Source organism: Oryx dammah, unplaced genomic scaffold (assembly GCF_014754425.2).
Source record: "Oryx dammah isolate SB20612 unplaced genomic scaffold, SCBI_Odam_1.1 HiC_scaffold_2, whole genome shotgun sequence".
In the NCBI taxonomy this organism is placed as follows: Eukaryota; Metazoa; Chordata; class Mammalia; order Artiodactyla; family Bovidae; genus Oryx; species Oryx dammah.
In genome coordinates, this window is record NW_024070186.1 from 47,553,903 (window position 1) to 47,571,282 (window position 17,380).

Consider the following 17,380-nt stretch of genomic DNA (forward strand, 5'->3'; position numbering starts at 1 on the left):
AATCAGTGAGCTGGCAGATAAAATGGTGGAAATAACTTCTGAAGAGCAGAATAAAGTAAAAAAAAATGAAAAGAGCTTAGGACAGTCTCAGAGACCTCTGCAACCATATCAAATGCACCAACATTCAAATTATAGGGATCCCAGAAGAAGAAGAGAAAAAGAAAGGATATGAGAAATTTTTTGAAGAGATTATAGTTGAAAATTTCCCCAACATGGAAAAGGAAATAGTCAATCAAGTCCAAGAGGCACAAAGAGTCCCATACAGGAAAAACCCAAGGAGAAACACACCAAGACACATACTAATCAAGCTAACAAAGACTAAACACAAAGAACAAATATTAAAAGCAGCAAGGGAGAAGCAACAAGTAACATACAAGGGAAATCCCATACACTTAACAGCTGATCTTTCAGCAGAAACTCTGCAGGCCAGAGGGGAATGGCAGGATATATTTAAAGTACTGAAAGGGAAAAATCTACAACCAAGATTCCTGTACCCAGCAAGGATTTCATTCAAAATTAATGGAGAAATAAAAAGCTTTCAGACAAGCAAAAGTTAAGAGAATTCAGTACCACCATACAAGCTTTACAACAAATGTTAAATGGACTTATATAGTCAAAAAATACAACAGAAGAAAAAAGATCTTCCAAGTCAACCCAAACAATTAGAAAATGGCTATGAAAAGTGAAAGTGAAGTTGCTCAGTCATGTCCAACTCTTTGCAACCCATGGACTGTAGCCTATCAGGCTCCTTGCTCCATGGGATTCTCCAGGCAAGAGTACTGGAGTGGGTTGCCATTTTCCTTCTCCAGAGGATCTTCCCCACTCAGGGATTGAACCTGGATCTCCCGCATTCCAGGTGGATGCTTTAACCTCTAAGCCACCAAGGAAGCCCAATGGATTAAATGCTCCAACCAAAAGAAACAGACTGGCTGCATGGATATAAAAACAGAACCCATATATATGCTGTCTACAAGAAACCCACTTCAGGCCTAAAGACACATATAGACTGAAAGTGAGAGGATGGAAAAATATATTCCATGCAAATGGGAAGCAAAAGAAAGCTGGAGTAGCAATCCTCATATCAGACAAAATAGACCTTAAAATAAAGAATATTTCAAGAGTTGAGGAAGGACACTACATAATGATCAAGGGATCAATCCAAGAGAAAGACATAACAATTGCAAATATCTATGTACCCAACATAGGAGCACCTCAATACATAAGACAAACGCTAACAACAGACATATAAGGAGAAATTGACAGTAATATAATAACAGTAGGAGACTTTAACACCCCACTCACACTAATGGATAGATCATCAAAACAGAAAATTAATAAGGAAACACAAATCTTAAATGACACATTAAATGAGCTGGATCTCATTGATGTCTTCAGGACATTCCATCCAAATGCAGAAGAATACAGCTTCTTCTCAAGTGCACATGAACATTCTCCAGGATAGACCACATCGTGGGTCCCAAATCAAACCTCAGTGAATTAAAGAAAATTGAAATAGTATCAAGAATCTTCTCCGACCATAATGCTATGAGACTAGATATCAATTGCAAGAAAAAAAACTGTAAGAAACACAAACACGAGGTGGTCCTAAGATGGCGGAGAAATAGGATGAGGAGACCACTTTCTCCCCAACAAATTCATCAAAAGATCATTTGAATGCTGAGCAACTTGCACAAAACAACATCTGAACACTGGCAGAGGACACCAGGCACCCAGAGAGGCAGCCCATTCTCTTCAAAAGGAGGTAGGACAAAATAGACAAAAAGAGAGGCAAAAGAGTTAAGGACAGAGACCCGTCCTGGGGAGGGAGTCATGAAGGAGGAGAAGTTTCCAAACACCAGAAGACTCTCTCACCAGCAGGTCTTTGGGGAGTTTTGGGATCTCAGAGGGCAAGATAACAAGGAGGGGAAAAAACTCCCCACAGAATACGTGCCTAACTGCAACTCCCAGTGGAGAAGTAGCCCAGATGCTCATGTCTGCCACCAGCGAGCAGGGCTGAACAGGGAGGCGTGGGTTGCATGCTTAGGGTAAGGACCGGGCCTGAATGCCCTGAGGACAATCTGAGGGAGCTAACGTGAGATAGCAAAGCAAACTGTAGGATAGACAGACAGAGAAAAAGAGAGAGAGAGAGAGAACTTTCCCATGAAAAGCTCTAACCTAAGGCACAGCCGGGCCTGCTCACAAAACAAAGGATTGAGCGAATACCAGAGGAGAGCTAGCTGGCTGCGGACTGGCCCATTCCCCCACCAGAGGCAGAGAGGCAGGCGGGTGACAGCCAGAGCTGGAAGGCAATGGGCAATCTCAGACCCAGAGATGGCATCCTCCACCAAATTGTGAGCATGCTCTCAGTTGCTAATCAAGTCTTCCTGGGATCCCGGACGGTTGACATCTGCCAGGAGGGTCACAGACAGAGATCACTCTCCAGAGGAGACACACAGCACACCTGAGACGGTGCTCTCCTGGCGCACCCAGGAAACCAAGCAGCTGGGACTAGGTTTTTGCATAATAAGACACACACACACCTTGGACAGTGCGCTCACCAAGCCCGTGGCTGCCTGAGCTGCTCAGACCTGGGAAGGGCACAAAACACATGCCCCACTGACTCTGTGCCTTTGTGGAATACCCAAGAACCTGAACCTGAGCAGCTTAGATCTGGGAAGTGCACAAAATCCAGGGCCTGCTTTGGACAGAACCCCTGCCGAGGAACCTGGAGCCTGAGCAGTGAAGACTGGGAAAGCATATGCACCGTGAGCTGGGGCAAACCCAATGTGGTCCATACATTGCAAGCACTCCCCACACACACCAGGGATATTTGTTTGCAGTGTTCCATCCTCCCCACAGCACAACTGAACAAGTAAGCCTAAATAAGTGACCACCTTCACTCCCTTGTGTCAGGGCAGAAATTAGTCACTGAAGAGACTTGCAAACAGAGGAAGCCAAAATAAACAAAGAAGAGGGAACTGCTTTGAAAGTGATAGGTGCAACAGATTAAAACCCTATTGTTAGCACTGACTAAGCATTAGAAGGGACCTATAGACTTTGAGAAGTATAAGCTGGAACAAGGAACTATCTGAAACTGAACTGACCCCACACTGCCCTCAACAGCTCCAGAGAAATTCCTAGATATATTTTAGTATTATCATATTTAATTTTTTTAAATTTATTACTCCTTTAATTTTCATTTTTATAACCTACTATTACATTGCAAAAAAAGAGACCCTACTTTTAAAGCAAATTTCATATATATATATATTTTATAATTTTTGTGACTTTATTTTGTATTTTTAATATTGAATTTTTGAGAGTCTAACCTCTACTCTAGATTTTTAATCTTTGCTTTTTGGTGTTTGTTATCAGTTTTGTACCTTTAAGAATCTGATTTTCAGTACCCATTTTTACTTAGGGGTGTGATCACTGGCTTGATTGCTCTCTCTCCTTTTCATTCTCCTTTTCTCTCCCCCAGGTCACCTCTCTCTCCTCTCTTCCCCTTCTCTTCTCTACTTAACTCTGTGAATCTCTTTGGGTGTTCTGGGCTGTGGAGAACACTTAGGGAACTGATTATTGGCTAGATTGGTCTCTCTCCTTTTCACCCCCCCCTCCCCCATTCTCCTGGTCACCTCTATCTCCTTCACCTTCTCCTCACCTCTATGTAACTCCATGAACCTCTTTGGGTGTGCCAGACTGTGGAAAGCACATAGGAAATTGAATACTGGCTAGCTTGCTCTCTCCCCTTTTGATTCCCCCTCTTCTTCTCCTGGTCACCTCTGTCTCCCTCCTCCCTCTTCTCTTCTCTTCTCCATGTAACTCTGTGAACCTCTCTGGGTGTCCCTCACTGTGGAGAATCTTTTCACCATTAACCTAGATGTTTTATCATCAGAGCTGTATGAATGGAGAAGTCTTGAGGCTATTGTAAGAATAAGACTGAAAGCCAGAGGCAGGAGGCTTAAATCCAAAACTTGAGAACACCAGAAAACTCCTGACTCCAGGGAAAATTAATCGACAAGAGTTCATCCAAAAGCCTCCATAACCAATCTCCACCCAAGAGCCAACAAGCTTCAGAGCAATACATATTATGCTAATTCTCCAGCAGGGCAGGAACATAACCCTGAGCATTAATACACAAGTGGCCAAAAGTCACATCAAACCCATAGACACCTCAAAACTCACTATTGGACACTTCATGGCACTCCATAGAAAAGAGATCCAGCTCCACCCACTAGAACACTATGCAAGCTCCCCTAACCAGGAAACCTTGACAAACCACTCGTCCAACCCCACCCACAGGGAGGAACCTCAACAATAAAGAGGAACCACAAACTTCCAGCATACAGAAAGGTCACCCCAAACACATCAATCTAAACAAAATGAACAGACAGAGAAATATTCAGCAGGTAAAGGAACATGATAAATGCCCATCAAACCAAACAAAAGAGGAGGAGATAGGGAATCTACCTGAAAAAGAATTCAGAATAATGATAGTAAAGATGATCCAAAATCTTGAAAACAAAATGGAATTACAGATAAATGGACTGGAGAGGAAGATTGAGAAGATGCAAGAAATGTTTAGCAAGGACCTAGAAGAAATAAAAAAGAGTCAATCAATAATGAATAATGCAATAACTGAGATCAAAAGCACTCTGGAGGGAACCAACAGTAGAATAACTGAGGCAGAAGAAGATAGGATAAGTGAGATGGAAGACAGAATGGTGGAAATAAATGAAGCAGAGAGGAAAAAAAGAAAAACAAATTAAAAGAAATGAGGACAACCTCAGAGACCTCTGGGACAAGGTTAAATGCCCCAACATTCGAATCATAGGAGTCCCCAAAGAAGAAGACAAAAGGAAAGGCCATGAGAAAATCCTTGAGGAGATAATAGTTGAAAACTTCCCTAATATGGGGAAGGAAATAGCCATCTGAGTCCAAGAAACCCACAGAGACCCAAACGGATAAACCCAAGGTGAAACACCCCAAGACACATATTAATCAAATTAACAAAGATCAAACACAAAGAGCAAATATTAAAAGCAGCAAGGGAAAAGCAACAAATAACACACAAGGGGATTCCCATAAGGATAACAGCTGATCTTTCAATAGAAACTCTTCAGGCCAGGAGGAAATGTCAGGACATACTTAAAGTGATGAAAGAGAAAAACCTATCCATTCAAATATGAAGGAGAAATCAAAAGCTTTACAGACAAGTAAAGCTGAGAGAATTTAGCACCACCAAACCAGCTCTTCAACAAATGCTAAAGGAACTTCTCTAGACAGGAAACACAGAAAAGGTTTATAAACTCGAATCCAAAACAACAAAGTAAATAGCAACGAGATCATACCTATCAATAATTACCTTAAATGTAAATGGGTTGAATGCCCCAACCAAAATACAAAGATTGGGTGAATGGATACAAAAACAGGACCCCTATACATGCTGTCTACAAGAGACCACCTCAAAACAAGGCACACATACGGAATGAAAGTGAAGAGCTGGAAAGAGACAGTTCATGCAAATGGAGACCAAAAGAAAGCGGGAGTAGCAATATTCATATCAGATAAAATAGACTTTGAAATAAAGGCCATGAAAAGAGACAAAGAAGGACACTATATAATGATCAAAGGATCAATCCAAGAAGAAGATATAAAACAATATAAATATATATGCACCTAACATAGGAGCTCCGCAACATGTAAGGCAAATGCTAGCAAGTATGAAAGGGGAAATTAATGGTAACACAATAATAGTGGGACACTTTAATACCCCACTCACACCTATGGATAGATCAACTAAACAGAAAATTAGCAAGGAAATACAAACTTTAAATGATGGAATGGACCCAGAGAGTCCATTAGTTAGTCCATAGTTAGACCTAAATGATATCTATAAGATATTTCACCACAAAATAATGAATTTCACCTATTTCTCAAGTGCACTTGGAGCATTCTCCAGGATAGATCACATCATGGGCCATAAATCTAGCCTTGGTAATTTCAAAAAAATTGAAATCATTTCAAGCATCTTTTGTGATCACAATGCAGTAAGATTAGATGTCAACTACAGAAAAGAAAGAAACTATTACAAATACAAACATGGAGGCTAAACAACAGGCTTCTGAATAACCAACAAATCACAGAAGAAATCAAAATATGCATAGAAATGAATGACAATGAAAACACAACCTAAAACCTGTGGGACACTGTAAAAGCAGTGCTAAGGGGAAGGTACATAGCAATACAGGCATACCTCAAGAAACAAGATAAAAATCAAATAAATAACCTAACTTTACCCCTAAAGCAACTAGAAAAAGAAGAAATGAAGAACCCCACAGTTAGTAGAAGGAAAGAAATCATAAAAATTAGGGCAGAAATAAATGAAAGAGAAACAAAGGAGACTATAGCAAAATTCAACAAAACTAAAAACTGGTTCTTTGAGAAGATAAATAAAATAAACAAACCATTAGCCAGACTCATCAAGAAAAAAAAGGGAGAAGAATCAAATCAACAGAATTAGAAATGAAAATGGGGAAATCACAATAGACAACACAGAAATACAAAGGATCATAAGAGACTACTATCAGCTACTATATGCCAATAAAATGGACAACTTGAAAGAAATGCACAAATTCTTAGAAAAATATAACCTTCCAAAACTGAAACAGGAAGAAATAGAAAATCTTAACAGACCCATCACAAACATGCAAATCAAAACTGTAATCAGAAATCTTCCAACAAACAAAAGCCCAGGACCAGATGGCTTCACAGGTGAATTTTACCAAAAATTTAGAGAAGAGCGAACATCTATCCTACTCAAACTCTTCCAGAAAATTGCAGATTATGGTAAACTTCCAAACTCACTCTATGAGGCCACCATCACCCTAACACCAAAACCTGACAAAGATGCCACAAGGAAAGAAAACTACAGGCCAATATCACTGATGAACATAGATGCAAAAATCCTCAACAAAATTCTAGCATACAGAATCCAACAACATATTAAAAAGATCATAAGTTATGACCAAGTGGGCTTTAGCCCAGGGGTACAAGGATTCTTCAACATTCGCAAATCAATCAATGTGATACACCACATTAACAAACTGAAAGATAAAAACCATATGATTATTTCAATAGATGCTGAGAAAGCCTTTGCCAAAATTCAGCATCCATTTATGATAAAAACTCTCCAGAAAGCAGGCATAGAAGGAACATACCTCAACATAATAAAAGCCATATACGATAAACCCATAGCAAACATTATCCTCAATGGTGAAAAATTGAAAGCATTTCCCCTAAAGTCAGGAACAAGACAAGGGTGCCCACTCTCACCACTACTATTAAACATAGTATTGGAAGTTCTAGCCACAGCAATCAGAGAAGAAAAAGGAATAAAAAGGAATCCAGATTGGAAAAGAAGTAGAACTCTCAATGTTTGCAGATGACATGATCCTTTACATTGTGGGGAGGGGGGTGGGAGGGGGGTTCATGTTTGGGAACGCATGTACACCCGTGGTGGATTCATGTCAATGTATGGCAAAACCAATACAGAATTGTAAAGTAAAATAAAAAATTAATTAATTAATTAATTAAAAAAAAAAGAAAACCCTAAAGACACCACCAGAAAATTACTAGAGCTAATCAATGAATACAGTAAAGTTGCAGGATATAAAATTAACACACAGAAATCCCTTGCATTCCTATACACTAACAATGAGAAAACAGAAAGAGAAATTAAGGAAACAATTCCATTCACCATTGCAACGAAAAGAATAAAATACTTAGGAATAAATCTACCTAAAGAAACAAAAGACCTATATATAGAAAACTATAAAACCTGATGAAACAAATCAAAAATGACACAAATAGATGGAGAAATATATCATGTTCATGGATCGAAAGAACCAATATAGTGAAAATGAGTGTATTACCCAAAGCAATCTATAGATTCAATGCAATCCTTAGCTGCCGACAGCATTTTTCAGAGAACTAGAATAAATAATTTCACAATTTGTATGGAAATACAGAAAACCTTGAATAGCCAAAGCAATCTTGAGAAAGAAGAATGGAACTGGAGGAATCAACCTAACTGACTTCAGACTATACTACAAAGCCACAGTCATCAAGGCAGTATGGTACTGGCATAAAGACAGAAATATAGATCAATAGAACAAAACAGAAAGCCCAGAGATAAATCCATGCACCTATGGACAACTTCTTTTTGACAAAGGAGGCAAGAATATACAATGGAGAAAAGACAAATCTCTTTAACAAGTGGTGCTGGAAAAACTGCTCAACTACTTGTAAAAAAAATGAAACTAGGACACTTTCTGACACCATACACAAAAATAAACTCAAAATGGATTAAAAATCTAAATGTAAGAACAAAAACTATAAAACTCCTAGAGAAGAACATAGGCAAAACACTCTCTGACATAAACCACAGCAGGATCCTCTATTACCCACATCCCAGAGTAATGGAAATAAAAGCCAAAATTTAAAAATGGGATCTAATTAAACAAAATCTTTTGCACAATGAAGGAAACTAAAGGCAAGGTGAAAAGACAGCCTTCAGAATGGGAGAAAATAATAGCAAATGAACAAACTGACAAAGAATTAATCTCAAAAATATACAAGCAGCTCCTACAGCTCAATTCTACAAAAATACATACCCAATCAAGAAATGGGCCAAAGAACTAAACAGACATTTCTCCAAAGGAGACATGCAGATGGCTAACAAGCACATGAAAAGATGCTCAACATCACTCATTATCAGAGAAATGCAAATCAAAACCACAATGAGGTACCATCTCACGCCAGTCAGAATGACTGCTATCAAAAAGTCTGCAAACAATAAATGCCAGAGAGGGTGTGGAGAAAAGGGAACCCTCTTACACTGTTGGAGGGAATGCAAACTAGTACAGCCACTATGGAGAACAACGTGGAGATTCCTTAAAAAACTGGAAATAGAATTGCCATATGACCCAGCAATCCCACTGCTGGGCATACACGCCAAGGAAACCAGGCTGAAAGAGACACATGTACCCCAGTGCTCATCACAGCACTGTTTACAATAGCCAGGACATGGAAGCAACCTAGATGTCCATCAGCAGGCAAATGGACAAGCAAGCTGTGGTACATATGTGCAATGCAATATTACTGAGCTATTAAAAAGAATGCATTTGAGTAAATTCTAATGAGGTGGATGAAAGTGGAGCCTATTATACAGAGTGAAGTAAGTCAGAAAGAAAAACACCAATACAGTATATTAACGCATCTATATGGAATTTAGAAAGATGGTAACGATGACCACATATGTGAGACAGGAAAAGTGACACAGATGTAAAGAACAGACTTTTGGACTGTGTGGGAGAAGGCAAGGGTGGGATGATTTGAGAGAATAGCATTGAAACATGTATATGAAATAGATCACCAGTCCAAGTTTGATGCATGAGACAGGGTGCTCAGGGCCAGAGCACTGCGATGACCCTGAGGGATGGGATGGGGAGGGAGGTGGGAGGGGGTTCAGGATGGGAACACATGTACACCTATGACTGATTCATGTCAATGTATGGCACAAACCACTGCAATACTGTAAAGTAATTACCCTCCAATTAAAATAAATAAATTAAGTTTTTAAAAAAGAAACACAAACACATGGAGGTTAAACAACATGTTTCTAAAAAACCAGCAGGTTACTGAAGAAATCAAAAGGGAAAAATTTCTAGAAACAAATGACAAAGAAAACACAACAACTCAAACCTATGGGATGCAGCAAAAGCAGTTCTAAGAGGGAAGCTTATAGCAATACAATCCTACCTCAAGAAACAAGAAAAACATTGAACAGACAACCTAATTTTATACCTAAAACAACTGGAAAAAGAAGAAAAAAACTCCAAAGTTAGTAGAAGGAAAGTGAAAGTGCAAGTCTCTCAGTCATGTCCAACTCTTTGCAACCCCAAAGACTATAGAGTCCATGAAATTCTCCAGGCCAGAATACTGGAGTGGGTGGCCTTTCCCTTCTCCAGGGGATCTTCCCAACCCAGGGATCAAACTAGGGTCTCCTACATTGCAGGCAGATTTTTTATCAACTGAGCTATCAGGGAAGCCTGTAGAAGAAGGAAAGAAATCATAAAGATCTGAGGAGAAATAAATGAAAAAGAAATGAGAGAAAGAATAGCAAAGATTAATAAAACTGAAAGCTGGTTCTTTGAGAAGATAAACAAAATTGACAAGCCCTTAGCTAGACTCATCAAGAAAGAGAGACGAATCAAATCAACAAAATTAGAAATGAAAAAGGAGAGGTTACAGCAGACAATGCAGAAATACAAAGGATTGTAAGAGACTATTATGAACAACTATATGGCAATAAAATAGATAACCTGGAGGAAATGGACAGATTCTTAGAAAAGTTTAATTTTCCAAGGTTGAATCAGAAAGAAATAGAAATTATGAACAACCCAATTTGAAGCACTGAAATTGAAGCTGTGATCAAAACCTCCCAAAAAACAAAAGCCCAGGACCAGATGCCTTCACAGGAGAATTCTATCACGCATTTAGAGAAGAGCTAATGCCTGCTGCTCCTGCTGCTGCTGCTGCTGCTAAGTCACTTCAGTAGTGTCAGACTCTATGTGACCCCAGAGATGGCAGCCCACCAGGCTCCCCCATCCCTGGGATTCTCCAGGCAAGAACACTGGAATGGGTTGCCATTTCCCCTATCTTTCTAAAATTCTTTCCAAAAATTGCAGAGGAAGGAACACTTCCAAACTTATTCTACAAGGCCACCATCACCCTGATACCAAAATCAGACAAAGACAACACAAGAAAAGAAAAGTACAGACCAATATCACTGATGAACATAGATGCAAAAATCCTCAACAAAATTTTAGCAAACAAAATTCAGCTACACACTGAAAAGCTCATACATCATGATTGAATTGGGTTTATTCCAGGAATGCAAGGATTCTTCAATATACAGAAATCAATCAATGTGACACACCATATTAACAAACTGAAAGATAAACCCGTATGATAATCTCAATAGATGCAGAAAAAGCCTTTGACAAAATTCAGCACCTATTTATGATTAAAACTCTTCAAAAAATGGGCATAGAAGAAACCTACCTCAACAGAGTAAAGGCCGTATATGATAAGCCTACAGCAGGCATTATTCTCAATGGTGAAAACCTGAAAGCATTCCCTCTAAGATCAGGAACAAGACAAGGGTGTTCACTTTCACCACTTTTATTCAACATAGTTCTGAAAGTCCTAGCTATAGCAATCAGAGATGAAAAAGAAATAAAAGGAATCCCGATCAGAAAAAAAGAAGTAAAGCTCTCACTGTTTGCAGATGACATGATACTGTACATAGAAAACTCTAACTATCAGAAAATTAGAGCTAATCAGTGAATTTAGAAAAATTGCAAGATACAAAATCAATACACAGAAATTATTTTCATTTCTATATAATAACAATGAAAAATCAGAAAGAACAATTAAGGAATCAATCCCATTCACTATTGCAACAAAAAGAATTAAATTTCTAGGAATAAACTTACCTAAGGAGACAAAAGAACTGTATACAGAAAATTATAAGATACTTATGAAAAAAATCAAAGATGACATAAACAGATGGAGAGATATTCCATGTTCCTGGGTAGGAAGAATCAATATTGTGAAAATGACTATACTACCAAAAGCAATCTACAGATTTAATGCAATCCCTATCAAATTACCAATGGCATTTTACACAGAACTAGGACAAAAAATTTCACAAATTCATATGGAAACACAAAAGACCCAAATAGCCAAAGCTGTCTTGAGAAAGAAAAAAGGAGTTGGAGGAATCAACTTTCCTGAATTCAGGTTATACTACAAAGCTACAGTCATGAAGACAGTATGGTACTGGCACAAAGACAGACATATAGATACATGGAACAAGATAGAAAGCCCAGAAACAAACCCATGCACCCATGGGTACCTGATTTTTGACAAAGGAGGCAAGAATATACAATGGGACAAAGACAGCCTCTTCAATAAATGGTGCTGGGAAAACTAGACAGCTACCTATAAAAGAATGAAATTAAAATACTTCCTAACACCATACACAAAGATAAACTCAAAATGGATTAAAGACCTAAATGTAAGACCTGAAACTATAAAACTCTTAGAGGAAAACATAGGCAGAACACTTGACGGCATAAACCAAAGCAAGATCCTCTATGACCCACCTCTTAGAGTAACAGTAATAAAAACAAAAGTAAACAAGTAGGACCTGATTAAACTTAAAAGCTTTTGAACAGCAAAGGAAACTATAAGCAAGGTGAAAATGACAACCCTCATAACGGGAGAAAATAATAGCAAATGAAACAACTGACAAAGGATTAATTTCCAAAATATACAAGCAGCTCATAAAATTCAATACCAGAAAAACAAACAACCCAATCAAAAAGTGGGGAAAAGACCTAAACAGACATTTACAGATGGCTAACAAACATACAGATGGCTAACAAACACAGGAAAAGATGCTAAACATCACTCATTATTAGAGAAATCCAAATCAAAACTACAATGAGATATGACCTCACTCCGAGCAGAAGGGCCCTCATCAAAAACTCTACAAACAATAAAGCTGGAAAAGGTGTGGAGAAAAGGAAACACTCTTGCACTGTTGGTCAGAATGTAATATGATACAGCCACTGTGGAAGATGGTATGGAGATCCCTTAAAAAATTAGGAATAAAACCAACGTATGACCCAGCAATCCCACTCTTACGCATATACCCTGAGGAAACCAAAACTGAAAAAGAAATATGTATTGCAATGTTCACTGCAGCTCTGTTTACAATAGCTAGAACATGGAAGCAACCTAGATATCCATCAACAGATGAATAGATAAAGAAGTTGTGGTATATATACACAATGGACTATTACTCAGCCATAAAAAGGAATGCATTTGAGTCAGTTCTAATGAGGTGGATGAACCTAGAACCTATTATACAGAGTGAGGTAAGTCAGAAAGAGAAAGATAAATACCATATTCTAACACGTATATACAGAATTTAGAAAAATGGTACTGAAGAATTTATTTACAAGGCAACAATGGAGAAACAAACATAGAGAATAGACTTATAGACATGGAGAGAGGGGAGAAGAAGGTGAAATGTATGGAAAGAGTAACATAGAAACTTACATAGTTCAGTTCAGTCACTCAGTCGTGTCCGACTCTTTGCGACCCCATGAATCGCAGCACGTCAGGCCTCCCTGTCCATCACCAACTCCCAGAGTTCACTCAGACTCGTGTCCATCGAGTCAGTGATGCCATCCAGCCATCTCATCCTTGGTTGTCCCCTTCTCCTCCTGCCTTCAATCCCTCCCAGCATCAGAGTCTTTTCCAATGAGTCAACTCTTTGCATGGGATGGCCAAAGTACTGTAGTTTCAGCTTCAGCATCATTCCTTCCAAAGAAATCCCAGGGCTGATCTCCTTCAGAATAGACTGGTTTGATCACCTTGCAGTCCAAGGGACTCTCAAGAGTCTTCTCCAACACCACAGTTCAAAAGCGTCAATTCTTTGGCACTCAGCCTTCTTCACAGTCCAACTCTTACATCCATACATGACTACTGGAAAAATCATAGCCTTGACTAGATGGACCTTTGTTGGCAAAGTAATGTCTCTGCTTTTAAATATGCTATCTAGGTTGGTCATAACTTTTCTTCCAAGGAGTAAGCATCTTTTAATTTCATGCCTGCAATCACCATCTGCAATGATTTTGGAGCCCAACATATGTAAAATAGATAGCCGATGGGAATTTGCTGTATATCTCAGGAAACTCAAACAGGGGCTCTGTATCAACCTAGAGGGTGGAGTTGGGAGGAAGACGGGAGGGAGTTTCAAAAGGGAGGGGATATACATATACCTATGGCTGATCCTTGTTGAGGTTTGACAGAAAACAGACAAATTATATATATATATATATATATATATATATATATATATATATATATATTCCTGAAAAAAAAAGTCTACAAATGATAACTGTTGGAGAAGGTGTGGAGAAAAGGTAACCCTCTTACACTGTTGGTAGGAATGCAAATTGGTGCAGCCATTATGGAAAACAGTATGGAGGTTCCTCAAAAACAAAAAACTGAATTGCCATATAATCTGGCAATCTCACTTCTAGGCATTTAGCCAGACAGAACTATAATTAGGAAAGATACATGCTATATATGTCTATGTATCTTTATACATACTCCTATGTTCACAGCAGCACTATTTACAACAGCTAAGAATGGAAACAACCTAAATGCCCATTGACAGATGAATGGATAAAGAAGATGTGGTATACATACACAATGGAATATTACCCAGCCATCAAAAAGAATGAAATAATGGCATTGGAAGCAACATGAATGGACTTAAAGATAATCATATAAGTGAAGTAGAAGAGAATGACAAATACCATATGATATCACTTGTATGTGGAACCTAATATATGACACAATGAATATATCTGTGAAACAGAAAGACTCACCAACATAGAGAACAGACTTGTGGTTGCCAAGAGAAGGGGGGAAAAATGGGAGCTTGGCATAGCAGATGCAAACTAGAATATATAAGACAAATAAACAACAAGGTCCTGCTGTATAGCATAAGGAACTATACTCAATACCCTGTGATAAATCAGAATGGAAAAGAATATGAAAAAGAATATATATGTGTATATATATTTATAACTGAGTCACTTTGCTATAAAGCAGAAATGAACACAGCTTTTTAAATCAACTATACCTCAATAAATTTGTAGAAAAGAATTCTCATCATAGAATTATTCATAGCGATAAAAATAAGGAAAACCAAAATTATTAAATAATAGGGAAATAAATCAATTTTGTAATATCCATACAGAAGAATGTTTTAATCACTAAAAAATAATATTTTCACAAGCTATTATGAAATATTAAAAGTGAGCAAAATTAACAGGAAAAAATCTGTTCATTATATTCTGTTTTAATGAAAATTATTTGATGGGGTTACAGGTAATTGTTTTTATCATCTCACATCAACTTCTTTCAAGTTTTCACATTGACAAACAGTTTTTATTCTTTAAAACCCAAAATGAAAATTTTAAATTTGATATTTAATTGTGTTATCTCTAGTATGAACTGAGACTCAAAGACCAAACAAGTCCATTTTCTATTTCCTCAGAGAGTGAAAATGACTGACTTCAAGAAGCTGCCAGAATGCTGCTGCAAGCTCCCATTTCAAAGAAATGGTGTGGTTTTTGTAATGGATAAATTTGAAGAGACAGTCAGTATTATTCTCATCTGTGATATATCATTTCTGCCTCTGATATGATCTTAAAAAAAAAAGATCCACTTTCACTTCTCTTTAACTCCCTACAACCGTATGGATACCACTTGGTAATAAAAACAGCCCTAAAACTATGTGTCTCATTATTTCACAGCTACTAACCATAAATAATAGTCTCATACTTTTGAGATTATAAATTATTCATATGAAAGTAATGCCAAGTTATTAAAAGCCATTGGGTGAATCTGTGACCTTGTTAGACAACCACTGGTTTGAGTGACAGCCTGGGAGACTGTGTAGTTGAAGCTGTAAGTAGTCCAGGATGAGCTCTGTCCTCCTACCTACAAGGTGTCTGTAACTTGAAATCAGATGAACCACCTCTCTGAGGAAAAATGTTTCTTCCAGTCTCTGTTTGGAGTGATATGTGTACCTTGGGTAATAAAAATACACAAATCTTAATAGATAACAAATCACTTTCACATTTATTAAGCCTACACACTTGTTATTTTTCTAGAATCACTGAAATACCTGAATTTTCTTTGCAACATACAATAGCTTCTTGTCTGATTGCAGGGATGAAGAACATTTATGTACAATGTAGAGCATATTCATTTTGTCCCACTTTTTATAGTTTATAACACTTTATTAAATGGTATACATATCAGACCACAAAAAAATAAAAACAAACAAAAAGCAAAAACAAATAATCAGAACTTAAGTATCATTAGATTATTTTCATTTAGCAGAAGTAGACCTAGATCTGACTCCAGGAGGTACCTCCTCCCTTGGCCATTGCCTTCCTTTTGGAAAGCTCCAGCTTTGCTCAGCTTGTAGCAAAAGATGCTAATTTGATCACACTGATTCCTTTTAATGCAAAGAGTGAATTGTTTTTAGAACACTGGTGATTAATGTGGGTATTGATTAGCTGATCAATAAGGCCACAGTGTCTAATTATTGATAATCCCTCTCCAAATGAAAGATCGAGTGTTAGAAGTCCTAGTTACAGAGTTCAAAATATAAAGTGATTCAATGTGATGCCTGGTAATTGAAAGTCAAACTAATCCCATAAATTAAATCACAACAATCCATAACATTTACCTGATAAATCCTTTCGAAGCTGTATTTAACTTTCACTATTCCCGACTTTCTTTCCCTCTTACAAAGTCCTCTGAAATGCACACAACTTGTTGAGGAAGGTAAAAGTCACTCTAAAGTGATTTATCTTTATGAAGTAAGGGACCCAATGGCACCATCACTGTGGTGACATATTTTATATAATGGCTTCATCTCTGTACCACATCATAGAATGAAGAATAAAGAAAACCTACCATGAATGCTCAAGAGTATGAAGGCTGTCCCTGATATTTAGGTTTACAGACATTGAAGGAAATTCACAGATCACACTGTCACCTTCTCACTCTGCTGCAGACAGTTTAAGGGACCTGATGATTGTCGCACAGCCAGCCAGAGGGAGGACAGGGTTAAGGATGGAAGTCTGTTACAACTTCTTCCCTTGCCTAATACGTATGGTATGTATAGCATTAGTTTGTACCAGGGCCAAACATTCACTCATAAAATCAACTGCTATGATGTACATAAAAATAAAGTTTCTTTTATATTCGGAGAGATCTCAGCTTGCTCCAGAGCCCCTGCATATCTACTGCTGTTGTGAGGGCAAGATGGGCAGATCTTGCTAATGAAATATAACTGAATATCTTATCACTTAGGGTTACCTTAGTCTCCTTTGGGCTTCCCTGTAGCACAGATGGTAAAGAATCTGCCTGCAGTGCAGGAGACCCAAGTTTGATCCCTAGTGGGGAAGATCCTCTGGAGAAGAGAATGGCAACCCCCTCCAGTATTCTTGCCTAGAGAATCCCATGGACAGAGGAGCCTGGAAGGTTACAGTCCATGGGGGTCACAAGAGTTGGACATGACTGAGCACTCATCGGTTGGTTGGTCTTCTTTAAGTAAATGCTACTCAATTTGGAATTTTTGGAAAATTTCCTCCTCCTCCCTTGCTCCTCTTCAAAATAGCATCTGAGTCTACAAGGTGCTTCTATGGCCTCA